The sequence below is a fragment of the Myotis daubentonii genome, chromosome 2 (assembly GCF_963259705.1).
Source record: "Myotis daubentonii chromosome 2, mMyoDau2.1, whole genome shotgun sequence".
Taxonomy (NCBI): Eukaryota; Metazoa; Chordata; class Mammalia; order Chiroptera; family Vespertilionidae; genus Myotis; species Myotis daubentonii.
The window spans coordinates 170,822,676-170,844,272 of record NC_081841.1 but is presented as its reverse complement, the minus strand read 5'-3'; the positions used below and the strand labels follow the sequence as shown (position 1 = coordinate 170,844,272).

Below are 21,597 nucleotides of genomic sequence, written 5' to 3'. Positions count from 1 at the left end.
GTTTACCTTTTGTCTTTTGACTCTGACTACTAAATTGATCAACTGTTACTTTTCTCAATTATCCATACTTCTGACATCCTCAACTCCTATGGCATTACAAGATCTATTTCTAAGGAAATAGTTTCATAAGACCTCCATGCTTGAATACTTCGACAATGCTTCCTTGTTCTCAAAATAAATTTTAATGTATTTACTTTAGCATCCAATAATTTTATGATCTGAATGCCTTTTTGTTTTTCCACTTTATACTTTACACTGGTTTGTCCCCATGCCTCCTATCCACACACTCGCCCTCCTTCCTATAATATTGCTTTCTTTATTTTACCTAAACATTGGAAATATCCTCTCAGTTTACAGCTTTAACTTCAAATAATCTGATAACCTTTGAATCCAAAAATGTAGACAATAGTCAAAATTTCCATAAGCCTTCAGAGTTCCCCGTATATATTTCATTGAGAGATCATGCCGCATTTTGCAATTCCTTTTTTTTTTTTTTTTGTCAGCAGAGGAGTCTTTTTTTATTTTTCCCCACTTATTATGCCATGAATTCATAGGGAACAGGTTCCAGCAGCTCAGGCTCCTTCCCATTGGTTCTCACAAAGTGTGCTTCTCTGGGTGGAGCAGGCTGATGCTTCAGTTGAACCCAGGTACCTTTCTCTTTGGCTTCCTATTATTCTGACATTTTCCTTCGGTCTTTTCAGGAAGCTGTCTCGGCTCTTAGAGTGCTTAATATGCTCAATACGCACATTCATCCTCTTGGCAAGGATCTTGCCCTTACCTTGCTTGTTCACAACAATGCCCACTGCATGCCGGGTAACCCTGTAGACTCTTCCAGTTTTGCCCTGGTGACATTTGTGGGGCATTTCTTTTCGACAGTGCCCATTCCCTTGATGTCCACAATATCACCTTTCTGGCAGATGCGCATGTATGTGGTCAAAGGAACAACTCCATGTTTTCTAAAAGGCCTAGAGAACATAGAGCAGGTGCCTCTCTGCTTTCCCTTTGTGTTAGTCATTTTGGTGAATTACTGGAAGATAGATGGTGGCTCCGGCCAAAAGAAAGCACATTTGTAATTCTTGTTTCTCACTTTTCTCCACAAATAGAAACCTATATCCTTTAGGGTACTAGGTAGCTCAGATCCTGGCTTAAACAGGAGTTCATTAAATATTTGTAGAATGAGTCAAAGATAAATTAATGGATTAACTGTCTTCCTCCTTTCTTTCCTGAGTAATTAAATCTCAATAATAAAAACACTTACAATTGATTGCTAAAATGCATGCCCCCCCCCCCCAAAAAAAGAAATTATTTTCTTTCTCTCATCCATAGCCCAACAGTGGTTACTCTGTCAGACAAACTAGCAAGCATATTGGGCAGGCAACGTTGAGAGGCCAACACCAAGAAATATTGCCTTTATTAGCATGTGAATAAAGATAAGAAAATAAAGTACAGGAACATAGAATGGAGCTGTGAGACACAAATAAAAACATGTACTTACGTTTATGCTTGAAGAAGAGTCTTACATTTAATCTAATTGTGGATAATTTTCAGGAATAAGATCATTTATAGTCTTCTAAGAAGTAAGGTCTGTATTTTAAACATGTTCTTCACTACTCCTTGTTTTTAATCATTTTTACAAGTTTTTTAAATCATTTTTACAAGAATGATAATCAACAGGGATCACTTTAGTTGGGTGGTGAATATCAACCACTCCATAAGTGAAGTATATACAAGGTAGTTAAATCACTTATTTCTAAAAAAAAATAAACTAGTAAATGTTTTCTAATAAAATAAATAGCCTTTCTCCCTTCCCCCTCACCCGCAAGCACCTAAGGCCCTTCATTTGCCTCTATAACTCATTTCCTCAGCCCATCTCATCTACACATAAATGTCTTCTTATAGTTGGAAAAAAAATAAAATATGCCGAAACCGGTTTGGCTCGATGGATAGAGTATCCGTCTGTGGACTGAAAGGTCCCAGGTTCGATTCCGGTCAAGGGCATGTACCTGGGTTGCAGGCACATCCCCAGTAGGGAGTGTGCAGGAGGCAGCTGATCGAGGTTTCTCTCTCATCAATGTTTCTAACTCTCTATCTCTCTCCCTTCCTCTCTGTAAAAAATCAATAAAATATATTTTTTTAAAAAATTAATTAAATAAAATAATCTTGATCCATAGCCAGTTTGGCTCAATGGATAGAGCATCGACCCATGGACTGATGGGTCCTGGGTTCAATTTCAGTCAAGGGCACATACCTCCATTGCAGGCTGGTTCCCCAACCCCAGGTCTGTGCATGTGTGGAAGGCAACTAATCAATGTGTCTCTCTCACATCAATGTTTCTCTCTGTGTCTCTTCCCCTGCCTTTCACTCTCTCTAAAAATCAATGGGGAAATATCCTTGGGTAAGGAGAAGAAAGAAAGAAAGAAAGAAAGAAAGAAAGAAAGAAAGAAAGAAAGAAAGAAAGAAAGAAAGAAAGAAAGAAGGAAGGAAGGAAGGAAGGAAGGAAGGAAGGAAGGAAGGAAGGAAGGAAGGAGAAGGGAAGGGAAGGGAAGGGAAGGGAAGGGAAGGGAAGGGAAGGGAAGGGAAGGGAAGGGAAGGGAAGGGAAGGGAAGGGAAGGGAAGGGAAGGGAAGGGAAGGGAAGGGAAGGGAAAGGAAGAGGAACAAAGACTTTTGAAAAATCCCATTTAATAAGATTATAAAAATAACTACTGAACATTATTTTTCCCTTCTCCTTATTTCTCTTTCTACATGTTATACTTGTAAAAAGTTTTAATCTTCTTATTCCCCACCAATTATATGAAAATACTAGGGGCCCGATGCATGAAATTCATGCAAGAGTAGGCCTTCCTTCCCTGGCTACCGGCACCAGCTTCCCTCTGGCACCTGGGACCCTGGCTTCTCTCACAGCCCAGGCTTCTTCAGGAAGGACAGAAGGACATATGGAAAGATGTCTGGTCTAATTAGCATATTATGCTTTTATTATTATAGATATCAATAGAAAAAAAGGTCAAAAAGTAGAGAGAGGGTATATAACAGCAATAATATAGGGAGAAGAGAGAGATAGTAGATTAATAAGGTTAAAAAATAAAAAGGAGGGCTCAGAAAAAGGGCTAGAAATTAAAGATTATGTGAAAGTGGTTGCTACTAAGTCATAATTTTACTTGATTTTAGTATTTTAAAAAACAATTTTTTCATAAATTTTTCTCAAAATTAAGAATTTAAGAAGTGAATGGTTGGCCTGGCCAGTATTGCTCAATGGTTGAGCATTGACATATGAACTAGGAGGTCACATAGCTCGATTCCAGGTCAGGGCACATTCCTGGGTTGCAGGTTCAATCCCCGGTGTGGGGCTTGCAGGAGGCAGCCAATTAATAATTATCTCTCATTATTGATGTTTCTATCCCTCTCTCCCTCTTCCTTATTCTCTGAAATAAATAAAAATAAAAAAATATTTTAAAAAATAAGCCAATGGTTGAAGTAAAGCATAAGATACTGAGTGGGGCCCTAACCGGTTTGGCTCAGTGGACAGAGCGTTGGCCTGCGGACTAAAGGGTCCCAGGTTCAATTCCAGTCAAGGGCATGTACCTTGGTTGCGGGCACATCCCCAATAGAGGGTGTGCAGGAGGCAGCTGATCAATGTTTCTTTCTCATCGATGTTTCTAACTCTCTATCCCTCTCTCCTCCTCTCTCTGTAAAAAATCAATAAAAAAAAATTTTTAAAAAGATACTGAGTGTTGCAAAAGTAGGTTTACCATTGTTCATATGGAAAATAATACAATAAGTAATAAATAATGATACAAGAATAAACTCTGTGTTTCAAACCCCCTTTGCCCTACCCTATAACACAACAGTATCCAAAATATTTATACAATTCACCATTTTTTCCTGTGACAAACATTGTTCATTCCACTTCAGAAAGAAGAAAAATGTAATAAACACATGTTGAACAAACTTCTATGCTCTCTGAATTGACACAGCTTTCATGCTAGCTGAGGCATACGAACAAGTACGAATAGGGGTGAAACTGGGGATGATCTGCTTGGTTTTAGATCCACTCCTCCACTAGTTTGTTGTATACCCATGGGCAGAATGTGCTGTAGCTAAGTGGTATCTAAATAGAACTGGACTTCTATCATAATTTTTTTAAAACATTTAGACAGATAAGTAATTGCTATAAGTCAGAAAATGTGAAAAAGGTTTTAAGGCTAAAATTATTTCTAGTGTCTTTCCAACTCATTACTGTATGTCTTGTAGTTTTACTTCATAGAGTTCTAGGGTAGAATAATTTTGCTAATGTAAACTGCCTTGAAGCTATAAGTTCTATTAAAGTAATATGTATATAGATCCTCTTTGGATTTTTAGGTATATTTTCTTAAAATTATCAAAGTAACAAATACCAGGACTTATCAAAGTAACAAGAAACCAGTGACTTATTTAACTTAGGAAAGGTCAGTACTAATTGGAAAGACTTTTAAAGAATTGTTTTAATGATGATAAACATCTGAACACTGTCTAATGTAGAAATTGCCTCAAAGCATACATGTCCTAAACACAACTTATTAATGAAGGTGACATTTTGAAAGAAATACTGCAGAGAGAAAATTTTAATAAGCTTAAAAATATTTGACTTAATGGAAATTAGTACAACACCTGAACCCACATGGTGAAATTAATTTTTTACTATCTTTCAGTATATATTTGTATGTTTTTAAATGTTAATTTAAAAATTAAATCAGATAAGTCCTATTGTATGTGAATATTGCAATATAACATTTTTTAATCTCAGTGTAATAGGAATAATTGCCAAGGAAATTTAATATTTTCTATTGCTAAAATAATAACTGGAGAGTTCTTGCTTAAACAATTGATTAACTACTAAAGATATTTTATAAAACTTGACAGTACAGTAATAACTAGTATAATTGTAATAATTGCTCTCTGTTCATTAACATAACAGAATTTTGGAGTAATATCTTTTTGTAGTCTACCACTTGCTTAGTTACTTTAAAACAAAGCAGAGGTATTTGGACTTTAAAAACAAACTTTATAAAACATTTTTTTTACTTTAAATTGACTAGTATATTTGTAGGACAATCACTTTAACTAAATGTAAACTTCTAGTTAAGTTTTAGTCCATTTTATTTTTTCTATTTACTGTTTTTCCACTATACTGTTAAAAAAAGAATTTAAACATGAAGGAAAAAAGCAAAGAAAAGAAAGCAAGTTTGAAACAAACATAAAGTTACTTTTTTAAAAAAGATATTAGCTTTAAATGGCTGTCCATATAATTGATAAGTACATTTCTTTGAAAGAAATTAGTGAATAACTGAACTTTTGGAGACTTTTTATTGATTTTTAAATATCAACTATTAAAACATAAAGATCACTAAATAGAATATAACAGTTACAGGTAATTATCAGGCTAAAAATAGCATGAAGACAAAGTGTAATGTTGATTGTTCTACTTAATAATAGCTTAATTGCTGTTGATTGAGTGAAATTTGTGGAAGAAAATCTCAATGTGATTGACATAACATTATCTTCAATTAGTGCTAATGAAGTATTGCATTAGCAAATAAATCTATGCACAATTGCCTTTAACGTGAGTAATAGCCATAGTACTGTAGTTTAAAAATGATTCTAAGTTATTAATTATGTTAATATACGGTCATATGTATATTCAACATAAATCAATATTACAGATGAAAAGTGAGAGTGGCATTTTTTGTTATTTTTGGATTAGAGGGAAGAAGCCAAATCACCTCCCCTTCTCATTCATCTAAGAATTCTGGTGATGTCTAATTAATATAAAATGAAGTGCATACTTTTAAAGTATACGATTTGATGCACCTTGAGATATGTGTAAAAGTTTAGAACCATGCCCAAATTAAGATAATAAACATTTCCATTACCCTAAAAGTTGTTTCAGGCCTCTTCTGCAGTTCATCCTCTCTTTCCTGTTCCATACAACCAACAGCCATTGATCTACTGAGTTCACTATTAATTAGCTTTCATGTTGTAAAATTGTATATAACTTGAATCAGGCAATTTTTTTTTTGGCATTACCTCTTTTGCTCTGCAAAATTATTTTGAACAACTTCAATGTTGTATAAATCAATTACTTAAATATTTGATCTCTGAATAGTATTTCTTTGTAAGGGTATGCCAAAATTTCTTTATCCATCCTCTTGTTGAGAAACATTTGGGTTGTTTCTATATGTAGCTATTAGAAACAAACATTTGCATTCAAGTCCTATTTTGCCATATACTTTCATTTTTTTTGACTACACAGAAATAATAGAATATAGTGTGTTATTAACTATTGTGAAACTGTCAAAACATTTTCAAAAGTTATTGAAAATTTTTATTCCTAGCAATGATATAAGAGAAATCAAGTTGTTCCACATCCTTCACATCCTTGTCAATGCCTAATATAGTTAGTTGTTTGGGGGTTTTTTTTGTTTTGTTTTTCAATTTAGACATTCTATTGTGAATGTAGTTATTTGAAAAAGTTACTGGGATTTTGTTTTTATTCAGGTATGCTGAGGTCAAGAGATCTGGAGATGACTGTAATTAAAAAATAGTTCATTCCTCACAGTTCCCAGGAGTAGGAAGTACATCATGCCAGACACGGCCACACCAGGAAGCCTGGGGTCAGTCATGAAGTAAAAGGAATAAGGGTGAAACATGAGCAAAATCTTTATTGTTATTTTCATGGGAAGGGAAGCATGAGGCGTGGTAAGCAGCTAAAAGGGTTTTAGGATTGGAGAGTTTGAATAATTTCAGCAGGGTCTGAGCTATATTGATTTTCTCTAGCTGTCCGGTACCTGGCCCTGGCAGGTAGGCCAGGAATATACGAGTGTTCTAGAATGCAGAATACTGATAAGAGCAAGTGGGTGGGATAGACTCTGGATTAGTTGATTTCCATATCAAAGTGCGTTTACAGACAACCTGTTCTCTGCCTCTAGGACTTAGCTAAACCTGGGGGGTCCTTTGCCTTCTGCCCAGATCTGTAAGACGCAAAGATGTCAAAGCATCATAAAATATAAGAAAAAAATTAAAATATGATTTTTATGTGTCAATGTAGTTTATTCTCTCCCCAAAATACTGGAGTCTTAATTCTTTTACATTGTTTTGTTTATCTTTATGTTAAACCAGACTGATTTGATTAGTATACATTTGTAGCGTATCAGGTAGTGTAAGTCCTCCTTCTTTGTTCTTATTTTTCAAAGATGTCTTTCCAAGGCCCTTTATATTTGCATGTAAATTTTAGAATCAATTTATAAACTTCTACATAAAAGGCTGTAGGTATATAATAAGGATTGCCTTAAGTCTATTGAAAAATTAGGGGAAAATTGATAACAATAATGAATTTTCTGATGCACAAACATGGTATATCTGTCTATTTAGGTCTTTATTTTCTCTGGCTAATTTTTTATAGTTTTTATCTTGCAGATCATTTACAGACTTTATGTGCTCCTGCATATTACATACTTTGTTATTGTAAACTGCATTTTTTTTTACTTAACCCTCACCCAAGGATATGTTGTTGTTTTTTATTGATATTAGAGAAAGAAGAACGAAGAGAGAAAACAAGCATTGATGTGAGAAAGAAACATCGATTGATTGTCTCCTGCAACCTTTTGGTGTACAAAATAATGCTCAACCAACCTGGCCAGGGCCATTGTTTTTAACTTAAATGGGTGAATTTCAATGTTATTCAATGATAATACAATTATTGTATGTATATTGACCACATATCATGCAACATTGCTAAACTTCCTTATTATAATGTATAACTATTATTTTGTAAATTTGCTACATAATATTGTATTGAATAAAGACAGTTTACTGCTTTTCTAATGTGCTTTTTAAAACAATAGTACTTCTCTAAGCATTTCTTTGGCTAATATCTAAAGTTGAATATGACTGAGCGCTGATATATTTGCTTTCTTCATTATTTTAAGAGGGAAAAAAGATTACTCTTTCACCAAACTTATAACATCATTGTTATATTCTTTTTAGATGTTCTTTATCTGTTTCCTAATTTCTTTTCTAATTTTAGTATGCTGAGAGTTTTCATCATGATTTGAAGTAGAATTTTGACAAATAATTTTCTGTGTCTATAGAGGTTATTATTTGTAGATTTCTGTAAACATATGAATTACTTTGGTTGGTTTTCAAATGATAAGAGAACTTACCTCTTCAGGCTAAATTTTAAAATGTCATTATTATTCTGACACTGTTAGAATTGATTTTCTAAAATTGTATTAGGGAGTCCTAGCCGGTTTTGCTCAGTGGATGGAGCGTCGGCCTGTGGCCTCAAGGGTCCCAGGATCGATTCCGGTCAAGGGCATGTACCTTGGTTGCGGGCACATCCACAGTGGGGGGATGTGCAGGAGGCAGCAGGTGGATGTTTCTCTCTCGTCGATGTTTCTAACTCTCTATCCCTCTCCCTTCCTCTCTGTAAAAAATCAATAAAATATATTTTTTTAAATGAAAAGATTTAAAAAAAAATTGTATTAGGGAGCGTTGCATACGTTTTCCATTTGTAGGTGAATCCGTAGTTTACTTGTAATATCTTTTAGAATTTTTGCTACATGATAGTGCTGGCATCAAAGAATAATTTGAAAAAATATCCATACATCTTCAATTTTCTGGAAATGTTTGATTAGAATTGCCGTGGTTTCTTTTTTTAAAGTCTCTGGCACACCTGAAACATGTATGTTCATATTGACCAATGTCAGCCCAATCGATCTAATATATATAAAATGATTGAAAATAAAAATAAACAAAAATAAAAATAAATAAAGTCTCTGAATTTTCTTTTTGAAAATTTTAAAACTATATATTAAATTTTTTTAACATGTATTAGATGATTCAGGTTATCTAATTTTTTTTCTTGAATAAGCTATTAAGAGTCTGTGTTCTAGAAATTGGTCCATTTCATGTGACTTGTCACATTTATAAAATTTTATAATATATAGTTTTTTCCTTAAATGCCTCTAGGATATCAAGTGATATTCCTTCTTTCATTGATATTGATTATTTGTATCTTATTTTTAGCTATAATCAGTGAACTAGAGATTAAATAACTATATTCATCTCAAAAAAACAGGTTTGATCCTGTGTGGGCAGTGGTTGAGTGTTGACCCATGAGCCAGAAGGTCATGGTTTGATTCCTGGTGGGGGCACATGCCCAGGTTTGGGGCTCGCCCCCCAGTGCAGGGCATGAAGGAGGCAGCTGATCAATGATTCTCTCTCATCATTGATGTGTCTATCTCTTTCCCTCTCTCTTCCCCTCTGAAATAAATAAAATATATTTTAAAATCAATAAAAACATTTAAAGATTTTTAAAACTCACACAAGTATATAATGCACATCTTTATGTCACTCACTTTAAAAATGTAAAAGCAGTAGATTATAATTAGAAGAAAGCCATGTGTTGAGAGTTTAGTTAAATTACTTCATAATATGGCTGCCTTTACATCCTTTTTGTGTGGCTAAGTGGCCTTCAGGGGCCTGAAACTGACACTAGATACTCTCTCAAATGCATGTCCTAGATAATGGCCAGAAGAATCACAAATAAGTGTCAGTTCCTTTTATGACTTCCCTAACTCCCCTGGTGATAAGCATTCACTCCTCCTAACCAGCTTCTTCCCCTTGCACATCCTATATAATAAAAGCCTAATATGAAAATTGTCCCCTCGGGCTCTCATTCGACTGGGAGTTCAACCAGGAGACCAGGAGTTCGCCCACTCGCTATGACGTGCACTGACCACCAGAGGGCAGCACAGAACATGGCAGGGGCAACGTGGCTCTGGCAATAGGCCACAGTGGAGGCACTGCCGGCCCCATGGTCCCTGATGAGAGCGGACCACAGAGGGATGGTGGAGCAGGTGTGCGGGAGGCCAAGGCAGGTGTGAGCAAGGGCCCAATTGCCCTGCTGATCACCCACAGATAGTGAGCAATGGCAGCAGCAGGGGGCGGGGCTGCAGCCTGACTCCCAGGCACTGAAGGAGCTGGGTGGAGGGCCCATCCCCGATTGATCACCCCACAGGCGGAATGGTGGAGTAGGTGAGGGGTGGCGCCAGGCCAAGGCGGGGTGCCAGGCGAGGCTGTGGGGCTGCAAGGCTGGGGGTGCGAGCTGGGGCTGCAAGGCTGAGGGCATGAGCTGGGGCCTGATCTCCATAGGCCAACCTAAGGGACCCCATCTGTGCACGAATTCATGCACCAGGCCTCTAGTCCCTTAGATAAGATCCCCTGGCACCTTACCAAATCCCAGCTTTTTTTGGTTTGAATCGATCAATCTGAACCTAGTTCAGGAATCCCAAAAGCACTCTATCCAAGGACCCTAAAAAAGGCAAGTGCCCCAGGTCCTGCTGCTGGGACTCTATCTGCACCTGTGGGCCCTCAAGGTGTGTGTGCTGTGTACCTCCTCCAGGACCTGTAATACACTTCTCAACTTCACCTTCCCTTGCAGGCTATGTTGAACCATGGCTCACCCTCTGACACCCCACTCTGGACTCTACTTACAAATGCAAAATTAACAATATCACAACAACATGGAAACCATAAAATTGGATCAAAAAGAAATAGAAAATGTGAATATCATTCACCAACAAACTTATGCTTTTTCATTTGTTAGAGCATGTTAAATCTCTATTTCATTCTAGAAAATAGTAACAAAGTGAAGATGTCCACTTCATTTAATGGTTGTTTGGTACCAAAATGGGTAATGTCTTTTGAAGAAATTAATAGTATAAGTCAGTGTCATTTATAAAAGTCAATGAAAATAAGGAAATACATACATACATACATACATACATACTTATGTACAAAACAAGGCTAAATAGGTTGTATCCTAGGAAAGAACAATAGCTTGATGCCAGAAAAACTATCAATGTAATCAAAGACTTCATTGTTGCCCAGTAAGTATTGTCTTTGATTAAGGAGCATAATTAGAAGAGACAGTCCAAGTAAATCTTCATGATTGGTGCCACTCTTTCAAATTATTATTGTCCTGTACTTACTCTTGTTTTGATATAAGAAACCAATATTTATACTATAAAGTAATATTTCCCAAGAATTCTTCAGCAAATAATTTCACTATATAGTACCTGCAGAGATTATACCATGAGATATTATTTGGTTCAAGGAGAAGGATAAATATGCTTATTTTAGAGATATTTTGGAAAACCCAGGGCCCTCCTCCAAGATATCTTAAATCTAAATATAGGAAGAGGTTTTGCCTTTATAAGTTGCCTGCTTCAGCCCTAAAATGGAAAGGAAGAGCTGAAGATGCAAAGCCCATCAGTCTCTGAGGAATCCCCTCTTTGTTTATTTAAAGCATGGTGACGTGTTCGTCAGGTGTTTTAATACAAAAAATAGACATAACATTTTCGTTTCATGGAAACTGGTAATGACTAATTTATATTAAGTAGTATGACCTGCAAAGCAAATGAGTAAATACATATTTTGAGTGCATAAGCTGATCAATTTGGTCAGTTAGAATTCTAGAACAACCCTCAAAACAGTAAGAGAGTAACAGAGGGCAGTTAATGTCTAGATGCCACAGGGAATCAAGAAGTGTGACTTCTAGTACTGATTGATATCAAATTGATACATTGCAAAGGCTGGTCAGGATGTCAAAATACCCAATTTCCCTCTTACTCTGTCAGATTTTTAAAAATATGTTTACTTATTTCAGAGAGAGGAAGGGAGTGGGATAGAGATATAGAAACATCAATGATGAGAGAATCATCAATCCATTGCCCCCTGCAAGCCCCCTACTGGGGATTGAGCCCGAAACCTGGGCATCAAACTGAGAATCAAACTGTGGCCTCCTGGTTCATGGTTGACGCTCAACCACTGAGCCACATAGGCTGGCCCTCTATTAGATTTTACTACATTTCAATAAAAGCATCAAATAACTTTCTAGATGTTTGATATTGTTCTGGGATATTATTTTATTCATGCAGATTTATATATCTAAATCACTTTTTTTACCATCTTTGCTTTGCTCTGCTTGGTGAGTCCTATATGTCTTCTTTCTAATAGTTACTTTTATTAAATTTCATTTATTATGCTCATAATATACTAGGTTACTTTTGTTTTCAACCATATCTGCATATACTGTCAGATTACTAACCCCCACCACACCCCCCTAAAAAAAAGCAACAAAAAAACCGTAACTTTTTTAGCTACTTTAACAAATCTTTTCATGTATTAGGCAAGTTTTGGCAAAAAAAATAATAATAATAATAATCTATCTGCTATGCTTGCAGAAGCAACAATGTGTCAAAATGATTCAATAACATTTCTGCACTATTTGACATTTAATAGAAAGGAAAAAGAGAAAGATAATAATTTTATGTATCAAATTAGAACTATCATGCTGAAACTTGAAAAATAATTGCTGAGAACATCCCGTTCAATAACATTTTTTGATTCAATGGTTTAAATTGAACTCTTTTTCTTGGGTGAGCAGAACCTTCTCAGACTAAACAATTATATTTAGTTTAGTATGAAAATCACATATTCAATTAATTGGATTTGTTTTTACCTTCTTAAAGATACTTATAAGATTTGACAAACATTAATTTTACATGTCAAAAATACTTTAATCACATACATTTCATATATAAACTGGGAAAATTAAAAATGATTATTGATTGCTCTTTTCTATTTAATTCTTTAAAATATAATGGGATTCTGTGATTTTCTTTAACAATCACATATGCCTTTGAAAATAGGCTGAAATTTCCTAAAATAACTTTCAAATTATTTCTGTCCTAATGTAATTGCTCCTGCAAACATAATGCCCTACTTGTTTATTGATCACAATTATAATGTGTTTCTTATACTCCTTCACTGGTGACTACCATTCATTGGTACATTAACTTGCATCATTTAAAACTCATTTTCTTTTCTCTTAACTCTATACTAATGAAATCTTACAAAGTTATGAGTTCTCCTTTAATATTCTTTCTTACCAAACATGATTACTGATATCGCCTAGTAGATAAGGGCATGGACTTTGGGATTATTAGTCAAATCTAGGTTTGTATTTAAATGTTAACATTTTTAAATTTGGGAAATTGTATAATTTAAATTTAATTAAATTTCACAAGAACCAATCACCTCATTTGAAAAATGATAATTAGGAATATATCAAGCAACATTTTAAGTATTGTATGTGTAATGTATGAAAGTTACTTATACAGTTCTGACCATAGTGAGTTTAATTACCTTCCGGCTGATGTTCAAAGCCATTATTAGTATTTGCGATTTGACCATCTGAGTAATATGATAACTACTGAATATTTGTAATGAACCATGAGCTAAAATTATTTATGTATGTTATCTATTTTTTCTTGTTACTTTTCCTTTCTTTTTCTGTCATTCAAATTTCTTGCACAGTTATCAAGGTAAGCTCTTTATTCATATCTTATCTAATAATAGACAAACATGGTAATTAACCATACCTCTGCTACGCTTCCCATTGGCTGATCAGGGTGATATGCAAATTAACTGCCAACCAAGATGGCGGCCGGCAGCCAAGCAGCTGAAGCGAACATGAGGCTTGCTTGCTCCAGTGATGGAGGAAGCCAAGGTTCCCCGCCTGCTGCGGCTGGGCTCTGAGCTGCACTCTAAGCAACAATGTTGCAATTATAGAAGCTAAACAAACCCTAGATACCTGCTTTTAGCCAGCCGGACTCGGAGCTGGAGTGGCAACCGCAACAAAGTTTCAATTACAGAAGGTAAATAAATCCCAGAATAAAAAAGAAAAAGAAAAAAAGGAGAGACTGGGAGCTTCAGTTGCAGGCTTGCCCCACCTGAAAACAGCCCTCAGCCCCACATCCATGCTGGCCAGGCACCCCAGTGGAGACCCCCACCCTGAAGGGGGTGCGGGCAGCCTGAAAACAGCCATCAGCCCCTCATTCAGGCTGGCCAGGCACCCAAACGGGACCCCCACCCTGATCTGGGACACCATTCAGGGCAAACCAGCCGGCCCCCACCCATGCACCAGGCCTCTATCCTATATAGTAAAAGGGTAATATGCAAACTGACCCTAACAGCAGAAAGACTGGGAATGACTGGTCACTATGATGCACACTGACCACCAGGGGTTAGACCAGGGGTGGGCAAACTTTTTGACTCGAGGGCCACAATGGGTTCTTAAACTGGACCGGAGGACTGGAACAAAAGCATGGATGGAGTGTTTGTGTGAACTAATATAAATTCAAAGTAAACATCATTACATAAAAGGGTACAGTCTTTTTTTTTTAGTTGTATTCATTTCAAACGGGCTAGATCCGGCCCATGGGCTGTAGTTTGACCATGGCTGGGTTAGACACTCAATGCAGGAGCTGCCCTCTGGTGGTCAGTGAGCTCCCGCATGGAGGAGCTCTGCTCAGCCACAAGTCAGGCTGAGGGCTATCAGTACAGCAGTGGTGATGGGAGCCTCTCCTGCCTCCTCAGCAGCACTAAGGATGTCCGACTGCAGCTTAAGTCTGCTCCCCGCTGGCAAGTGGACATCCCCCGATGGCTGCCAGGCTGCCAGAGGGATGTCAGATTGCCAGCTTAGGCCCAATCCCCTGCGGAGCAGACCTCAGCCAGAAGATGGTCATCCCCCGAGGGGTCCCAGACTATGAGGAGGGCACAGGCCGGGCTGAGGGACCTTCCCCCCTGCCTGAGTGCACAAATTTTTGTGCACTAGACCTCTAGTTGGTATAATAAAACAAAACAAAGTTTATCAAATAGTTTACAAAATGGAAAACACATTGTAAACTCCTGTCAATGTAAACTTCTTCTCATTTCCCCATTTATTCCCAGATGCCCACCTTAGGTGTTTCGGTACCCGAGTCTCTTAGGTGTGTATCTGTGTTGAGCAGGGATTTCTTTGTTAAATTACAGATGGTTAACTTGTTGAAACGTCGGGGGGGGAGGAAAAGGTTAGCCCTTGTGCTGTCATTCCTCTGATATCACCCCCATCCTCAATTTTTAAAATAAAACTAATATATTACATATAACCTATATGTTAATGGGATCTTGTAAATGGGAGCCTTTGTGAGCAAAAAAAATTAGGATAAAGAGTATGTTTGAAAATAGCAGACCACATTGGTTTTATCATAATGTCTGCAAAAGATACCAAGTAAACAGTTAACAAACATAGAAACATAGAAAAAATATTTATTATAGTCATTCTATAGCATTCAAGAAAATGTTATTCAACAAGAGACAGCATTTTTAAAACTTTATTTCTTACTGCTAAAATAATTCTTTGGTAATTATGCCCACATTTGGTTAAATATACCAGAGTAAGAGTCTGAAAAACCATAAGCAAGTAATATAGATGTTTAACTTACTTGTGGACAAAATTAATATTGGGTTATTATAATAGTTTCTGTAAAAATGCAGAAAATATTAGTTAACAGGAGAAAGTTTTGCTCCTCAACTCTGCTTCTTACTAAACATATTAACTAGGAATATATCCACATTCATTAAATACAGTTAAATATATGTTTATTATGGAGTAATAACATACTCTGTTTTTTAGAAAAAGTATTTGTTAAATACAATGTGAATTTAGGTTTTATAAATAAACTTAATGACTTTTTAATCCATTTTTTATTATTCAACCAACCAAAAAAATAAAAGAAGGGAAAATAATAGAGTCAGCTGGTCATTTCAGATTGGCTTACAGTTCATTTAGAATTGGGATATAATTGAATAATTAAATAATCATTCTAAAGTACCCAATCTATTCATTCAGTCTTAAAATGATTTATATCAGTAATGGGTAACTAGATGATGAATTGAAGACATATTGGAAGTGAAGAGAGGGACTGAATTTTTTTTTTATAATATATTTGTATTGATCTCAGAGAGGAAGAGAGAGGGAGATAGAAGCATCAGTGATGAGAATCATTGATTGGCTGCACACCCCACACTGAGGCTCAAGTCCTCAACTGGCATGTGTCCTGACCGGGAACTGAACCAAGACCTCTTGGGTAATAGGTCAACGCTCAATCACTGAGTCACACTGACCAGCCAAGGGACTGAATATTCAAACACATTTTTAACAATATGTAGCAAGTATGAGACAGTGGAAGAGGTTATTATATAACTTCATCAAAATATTTGATTTTGAAGGAACGATATCATAAATTGTAAAATATTTTGGCACTTAAATAATCTGCACTTGATCTTAGCCAAAAGGCTGAGAAGCAATGGCACTTAACTAATCTGATATACAGACAGCATTTACTAACAGACTTGTCCCATATTGACTTTGAAATAATTATGTATGATCATCATAATACTGACTGCTACATAATGCTGTCAGGCACAGTATGACACTGAACAACAAAAATGACAATCACAATAATTAGAATTCAGAATTATATATCAAAAATAGAATTGCAATCCAGCCACTGTGGCTCAGTGGTTGAGCGTCAACCTATGAACCAAGGGGTCATGGTTCAATTCCCAGTCAGGGCACATGCCCAGGGATTTGTGGGTTCCATGCCCAGTGTGTGGTGTAAAGGAGGTAGTCAATCATTGGTTCTCTCTCTTCATTGATGTTTCTATCTCTCTCTCCTTCTCCCTTCCTTTCTGAAATCAGTAAAAATTTATTTTTAAAAAATAGAATTAAAAGATTTTTAAATTCTTTTAAAATAAAAATGAAATAGAATTGCACAAGGTTTTAGTTTCCTTATATATACCTCTCTTCAGTTTCAAAAGAATTGGATTATCAAATTAAACTTACATGCATCAGAGATTTTACTAGTCTCAAGCTTTGTTAATTATTTAGAAGTACAAATAACTGCAAGCCACAGGTGCAAAGGGAGAGAAATTAAACTGTAAATTCAGCTCTCCCGGTCCATTAGTGTATTAGAATTCACTCTGACTCTGATTAAGATATGAGATTCCCATTGGTGGGAAATGTCACTTTTCCATTATTAAATACTAGAGGCCCAGTGCACGAAATTCATACACAGGTAGGGTCCCTAGGCCTGGCCAATGATCAGGGCCTATCAGGGCCTTCCGGCTGTTGGCTGGGGCATTTTTCCATTACACGCCACCCCCTGGTGGTCAGCACATTTCATAGCAAGTGAGAGAACTCCCAGCCTCCCAGTCAAACTCCCGTGGGGACACTTTGCACATTAGCCTTTTATATATATATACTAGAAGCCCGTTGCATGAAGATTCACGCAATAGGCATTTCTTCCCCTGGCTGCTGGCACCAGTTTTCCTCTGGCACCCAGGACCCAAGCCTTTGGTCCGCCTGCAGCAAGGCTTGGCTTCTCTGCTGCGGCTGCAACGGAGAAGCCAAGCCTCTTCAGTCTTCAGTCTTCAGTCCGGCTGGAGCCTTCAGTCTTTGCTCCATGCCTGTGTATGCAAATTAACCACCATCTTTGTTGGGTTAATTTGCATAGTCACTGATTGGCTGGTGGATGTAGCAGAGTGACACCAATTTGCATGTTTCTCTTTTATTAGTGTAGACTAGAGGCCCGGTGCACAAAAATTTGTGCACTGGCAGGAGGGATGTCCCTCAGCCCCACTTGTGCCCTCTCACAGTCTGGGACCCCTCGGGAGATAACGATCTGCTGGCTTAGTCCCGCTCCCGGATGGCAGAGGGCAGGCCCAATCCCTAGGTGCAGCCCCTGGTCGGGCTCAGAGCAGGGCCTATTGGGGATTTGGGGCACCGCCCCCTGTCATGCACAGAGCAGGGCGGATCAGGAGGTTGCGATGCCACCCCCAGTCATGCTCAGGGTAGGGCCGATTGGGGGGTTGGAACACTCCCCCCTGTCACACTCAGGGCAGGGCCAATGGGGAGGTTGTGGCTCCACCCCGTCACCCACAGAGCAGGGCCCATGGGGGTTTGGGGCGCCGCACCCTGTCACACACAGAGCAGGGCTGATCAGGGGGTTGGGGCGCCTTCCTCTGTCACGAACAGAGCAGGGCTGATAGGAAGGTTGTGACCCCGCCTCCTGTCACACACAGAGCCGCAGGGCAATCAGGGGGTTTGGGCACGGCCCCCTGTCACACTGCTCCAGGGGCCAGGAGGCCTCTCAGCTCCGCTGATCCCAGTGCTGGGAGGCCTCGCAGCTCCGCTTGACACCAGGGCAGTGAGGCCTCGCTGCTCAGCTGATCCTGGTGCTAGGAGGCCTCGCTGCTCTGCTGCTCCCGGTGCCAGGAGGCCTCATGGCTCTGCTGATTCCGGTGCTGGGAGGCCTCGCTGCTCAGCTGAATCTGGTGCTGGGAGGCCTCGTGGCTCCGTTGATCCCGGGTTCAGGAGGTCTTGCGGGTCCGCTGATTCCGGTGCTGGGAGGCATATTACCCTTTTACTATATAGGATAAAGGCCTGGTGCATGGGTGGGGGCCGGCTGGTTTGCCCTGAAGGGTGTCCCGGATCAGGGTGGGGGTCCCGCTTGGGTACCTGGCCAGCCTGGATGAGGGGATGATGGCCGTTTGCAGCTGGTCGCACCCCCTTCAGGGTGGGGGTCTCCACTGGGGTGCCTGGCCAGTCTGGGTGAGGGGCTGAGTGCCATTTTCAGACTGGTGGGTGACTTTTTTATTTTTCATTTTGGGATTTATTTACCTTCCATGGCTGTCACTGGAGCTGAGAGCCAGCTTTAGCTCTGAGGCTCGGCTCCAGCTCTGAGACCTCGGCTGCTGAAAGCAAGTCTCTGGGTTTGTTTCACTTCTATAATTGAAACACTGTTTCAACTCCAGCTCTGAGGCTGGCTGGCTGAAAGCAGGTTTCTGGGGATTGTTTAGCTTCTATATTTGCAACATAGTTGCTTAGACTGCAGCTCAGAGGCCGGCAGCGGCAGGCGGGGAACCTTGGCTTACTCCATCACTGGAGCAAGCAAGCCTCCTGTTCGCTTCAGCTGCCTGGCTGCCGGCCGCCATCTTGGTTGGCAGTTAATATCTCGCTGATTAGCCAATGGGAAGGGTAGCAAAGTTATGGTTAATTACCATGTTTCTCTATTATTAGATAGGATACACACACACACTAGTGATCCAGTGAATGAAATGCATGCATGGGATGGGAAGGGGTGGTCCCTCAGCTTGGCCTGCACCCTCTCTAATATGGGATCCCTCTCACAATCCAGAACCACTGGCTCCTAAGCTCTCACCTGCCTGCCTGCCTGATGCTCCTAACTGCTCCCCTACCAACCTGATGGTCCTAGCTTCTCTCTCCTCCTTGTCTGACCCCCCTAACTGCCTATCTGCTCTCCCCTCCTGGCCTGATCCCCCTAACTGCCTATCTTCACTCCCATCCTGGCCTAAACCCCCTAACTGCCTATGTGCTCTCACTTCCTCTCCAAGCCTTCAGACCCCAATGCAGGAGTGCTGAGAGCTCTCTGCTGAGGCCATGCCCCCATCCTGACACACCCCATCTGGGCCAGGCAGTGTCACAGGCTTGCACGCGCTTCCACAGGGGTGCTCCCTCCTGGCTGGGCAGTGCCGAGGGCCTGTGTACACTTCCGCTGGGGGGCCACCCCAGATGCTAGCCTCATGTCCTGGTGGTACAAGTCCCCACCCCCCAGCTCCTGTGCTTGTGCACCTTTGACTGGTCATGACTTGAACACCGTTAAGACCAATTAGCATATTCCCTCTTTATTATATAGGACTAGAGGCCCAGTACATGAAATTCGTGCACTGGGGAGGGGGGGGACTCCCCTCAGCCAGCCTGCTCCCTCTCAGTCTGGGAGCCATCAGGGGATGCCTAACTGATGGCTTAGGGGAGCGGGGAGTGGGACTAAGCCACAGTCTGGCCTCCCTCTGTGGGAGGTGACCAGCAGGCCCATTTGGATGGCACTTGCAGCCAGCCACCGTCCTGCCCCCAATTGCGCCATGGCCACTGGTGGCCTCCTTCTGTGGGAGGCAACTCCAGCAGGCCTATCTGGGGACAGCGCTGGGCAGCCCTGCACTAAATCAACCTGCCGCTGCTGCCGCCCGTGGCCTCCCTCTGCAGGAGGCCACTAGTTGGGCAATCGGGATGGCACCAGCCCCAATCGCCCTGCCGCTGCTGGTTGCCGCCACCCCCCCCCCCCACCCTTCTGCCCGCTGGCATGCGCCTTGGCTGGCCTGGAGACACCTGCTTGCTGGCCCCGCCCCCCACTGACTGGTTGTTCTGCTGGTTGATTTGCATAGTACACTTTTATTATATAGGAAATTTCCTCTTCCCCCTCCCCCCACATAGTTCTCTCTCTCTCTCTAGTTCTAAGCTCTCCTACATGGAAACACTTGACAGTCATCTTATGTAGGGTTTAAATTCTGATGCAGAAGAGCATGGCACTCCACCTCCCTGTGACTAACATTCACAATGCCCAGGACAGTGTAGTTCAGTAAGGAGCGTCTTCCAACACCAAAGCAGAGACAAATGTATGTGACTCAAGGCTTATGTTTTTGTGTAAAAAAAAGCTTCCCCATCAAAAAGGAGTTCTGTCAGTTTGAATAATTATAATCTTAATCCTGTTTTTTAAATTTTTACCTTTCCCAATATGGGACGATCATTACTTAATATTGGTTATTATGGGCCATTTGGTTAAATATGCTAAAATCAAAGTCTGGGACATGTGTATTTGTAGAATATCCTCTCTGTTAGATGTAATTTTGTGCATATTCATGAAAGCATTAATAAAAATTAATCCAATTTTTCTATAGGCAGAGCTCCAAAGCAACTCCTACATTTGTCAAAAATCACAAGACATGTATGACATGCTCTGCTCCCTTATCAATTTCCCTTGTCCTGTTTTTCTTATTACCTCCTTTACCTCTCCTCTCTCATGAATTTCTGGCATTTGGTCAATACCATTTGGAAATAACTGCTGCTGCTGCTGAATTTCATTTAGAGAAAGTGACAACACACATCTGTGACTCTGACATTTAACCCACTAAATATAAAAGTAAAAAAGCATATTAACAAATGCCATCACCAACCTAGGAAGCAAGAGAAGATTGGATTAAGGTATATTGAGAATATTTGACAACAAATGTACTATTATATGCCTGCAAATACTGAGGCCCTACAGGAAATTATACTTTGTTCATATGCTAATTTAATCACATTATGGCACTAATGATAAACTCTGTAAGTCTTTCATGAATTTATTAATTTTGGTTTCTTCAGGGAGCCATGCCTTATAAATTATTTCATTCTAAATTTTTTTGTTTTTGTTTTTTTGTGTGGTGTTTTTATTTTAACAGAAGCAATCCTAGGCCAATGAGGTAGAATATGCTAGGATCAAAAATTCCATAGGTTAGGATCCTCCCTCTAGGAAATGCTATTATCTTATTTGCCAGAAATTCCGTCCTTTTTATGTTTTCAAGGAGATTGACTAAGCTACCTTCTTTTTATTCCAGAAGTGATTCCTAATAAAGGGTGGGGTTAGAAGGCTCTTTAACCATTTCCCACTTCCTGTATAATACTAGCACTATGAAAGCTGGGATATTGGGAGTGTGTATAAATCAGTATTCTCCAAAGAAAAAGAACAGAACCGATGAGTTGAAGGTCCTTAACTGCAAAAAATGAATCTTCTAAAGAAAAACTTTTGCTTCAAAACTGTAGAATTCACTGCTAC

The 21,597-nt window shown here is 39.3% G+C and overlaps 1 pseudogene; it reads right to left on the bottom strand.

Moving 5' to 3' along the window:
• Positions 1 to 499: 499 nt before the first annotated feature.
• LOC132226389 (large ribosomal subunit protein eL21-like) lies at positions 500 to 1,015 on the bottom strand (annotated as a pseudogene).
• Between the last annotated feature and the right edge of the window lie 20,582 nt (positions 1,016 to 21,597).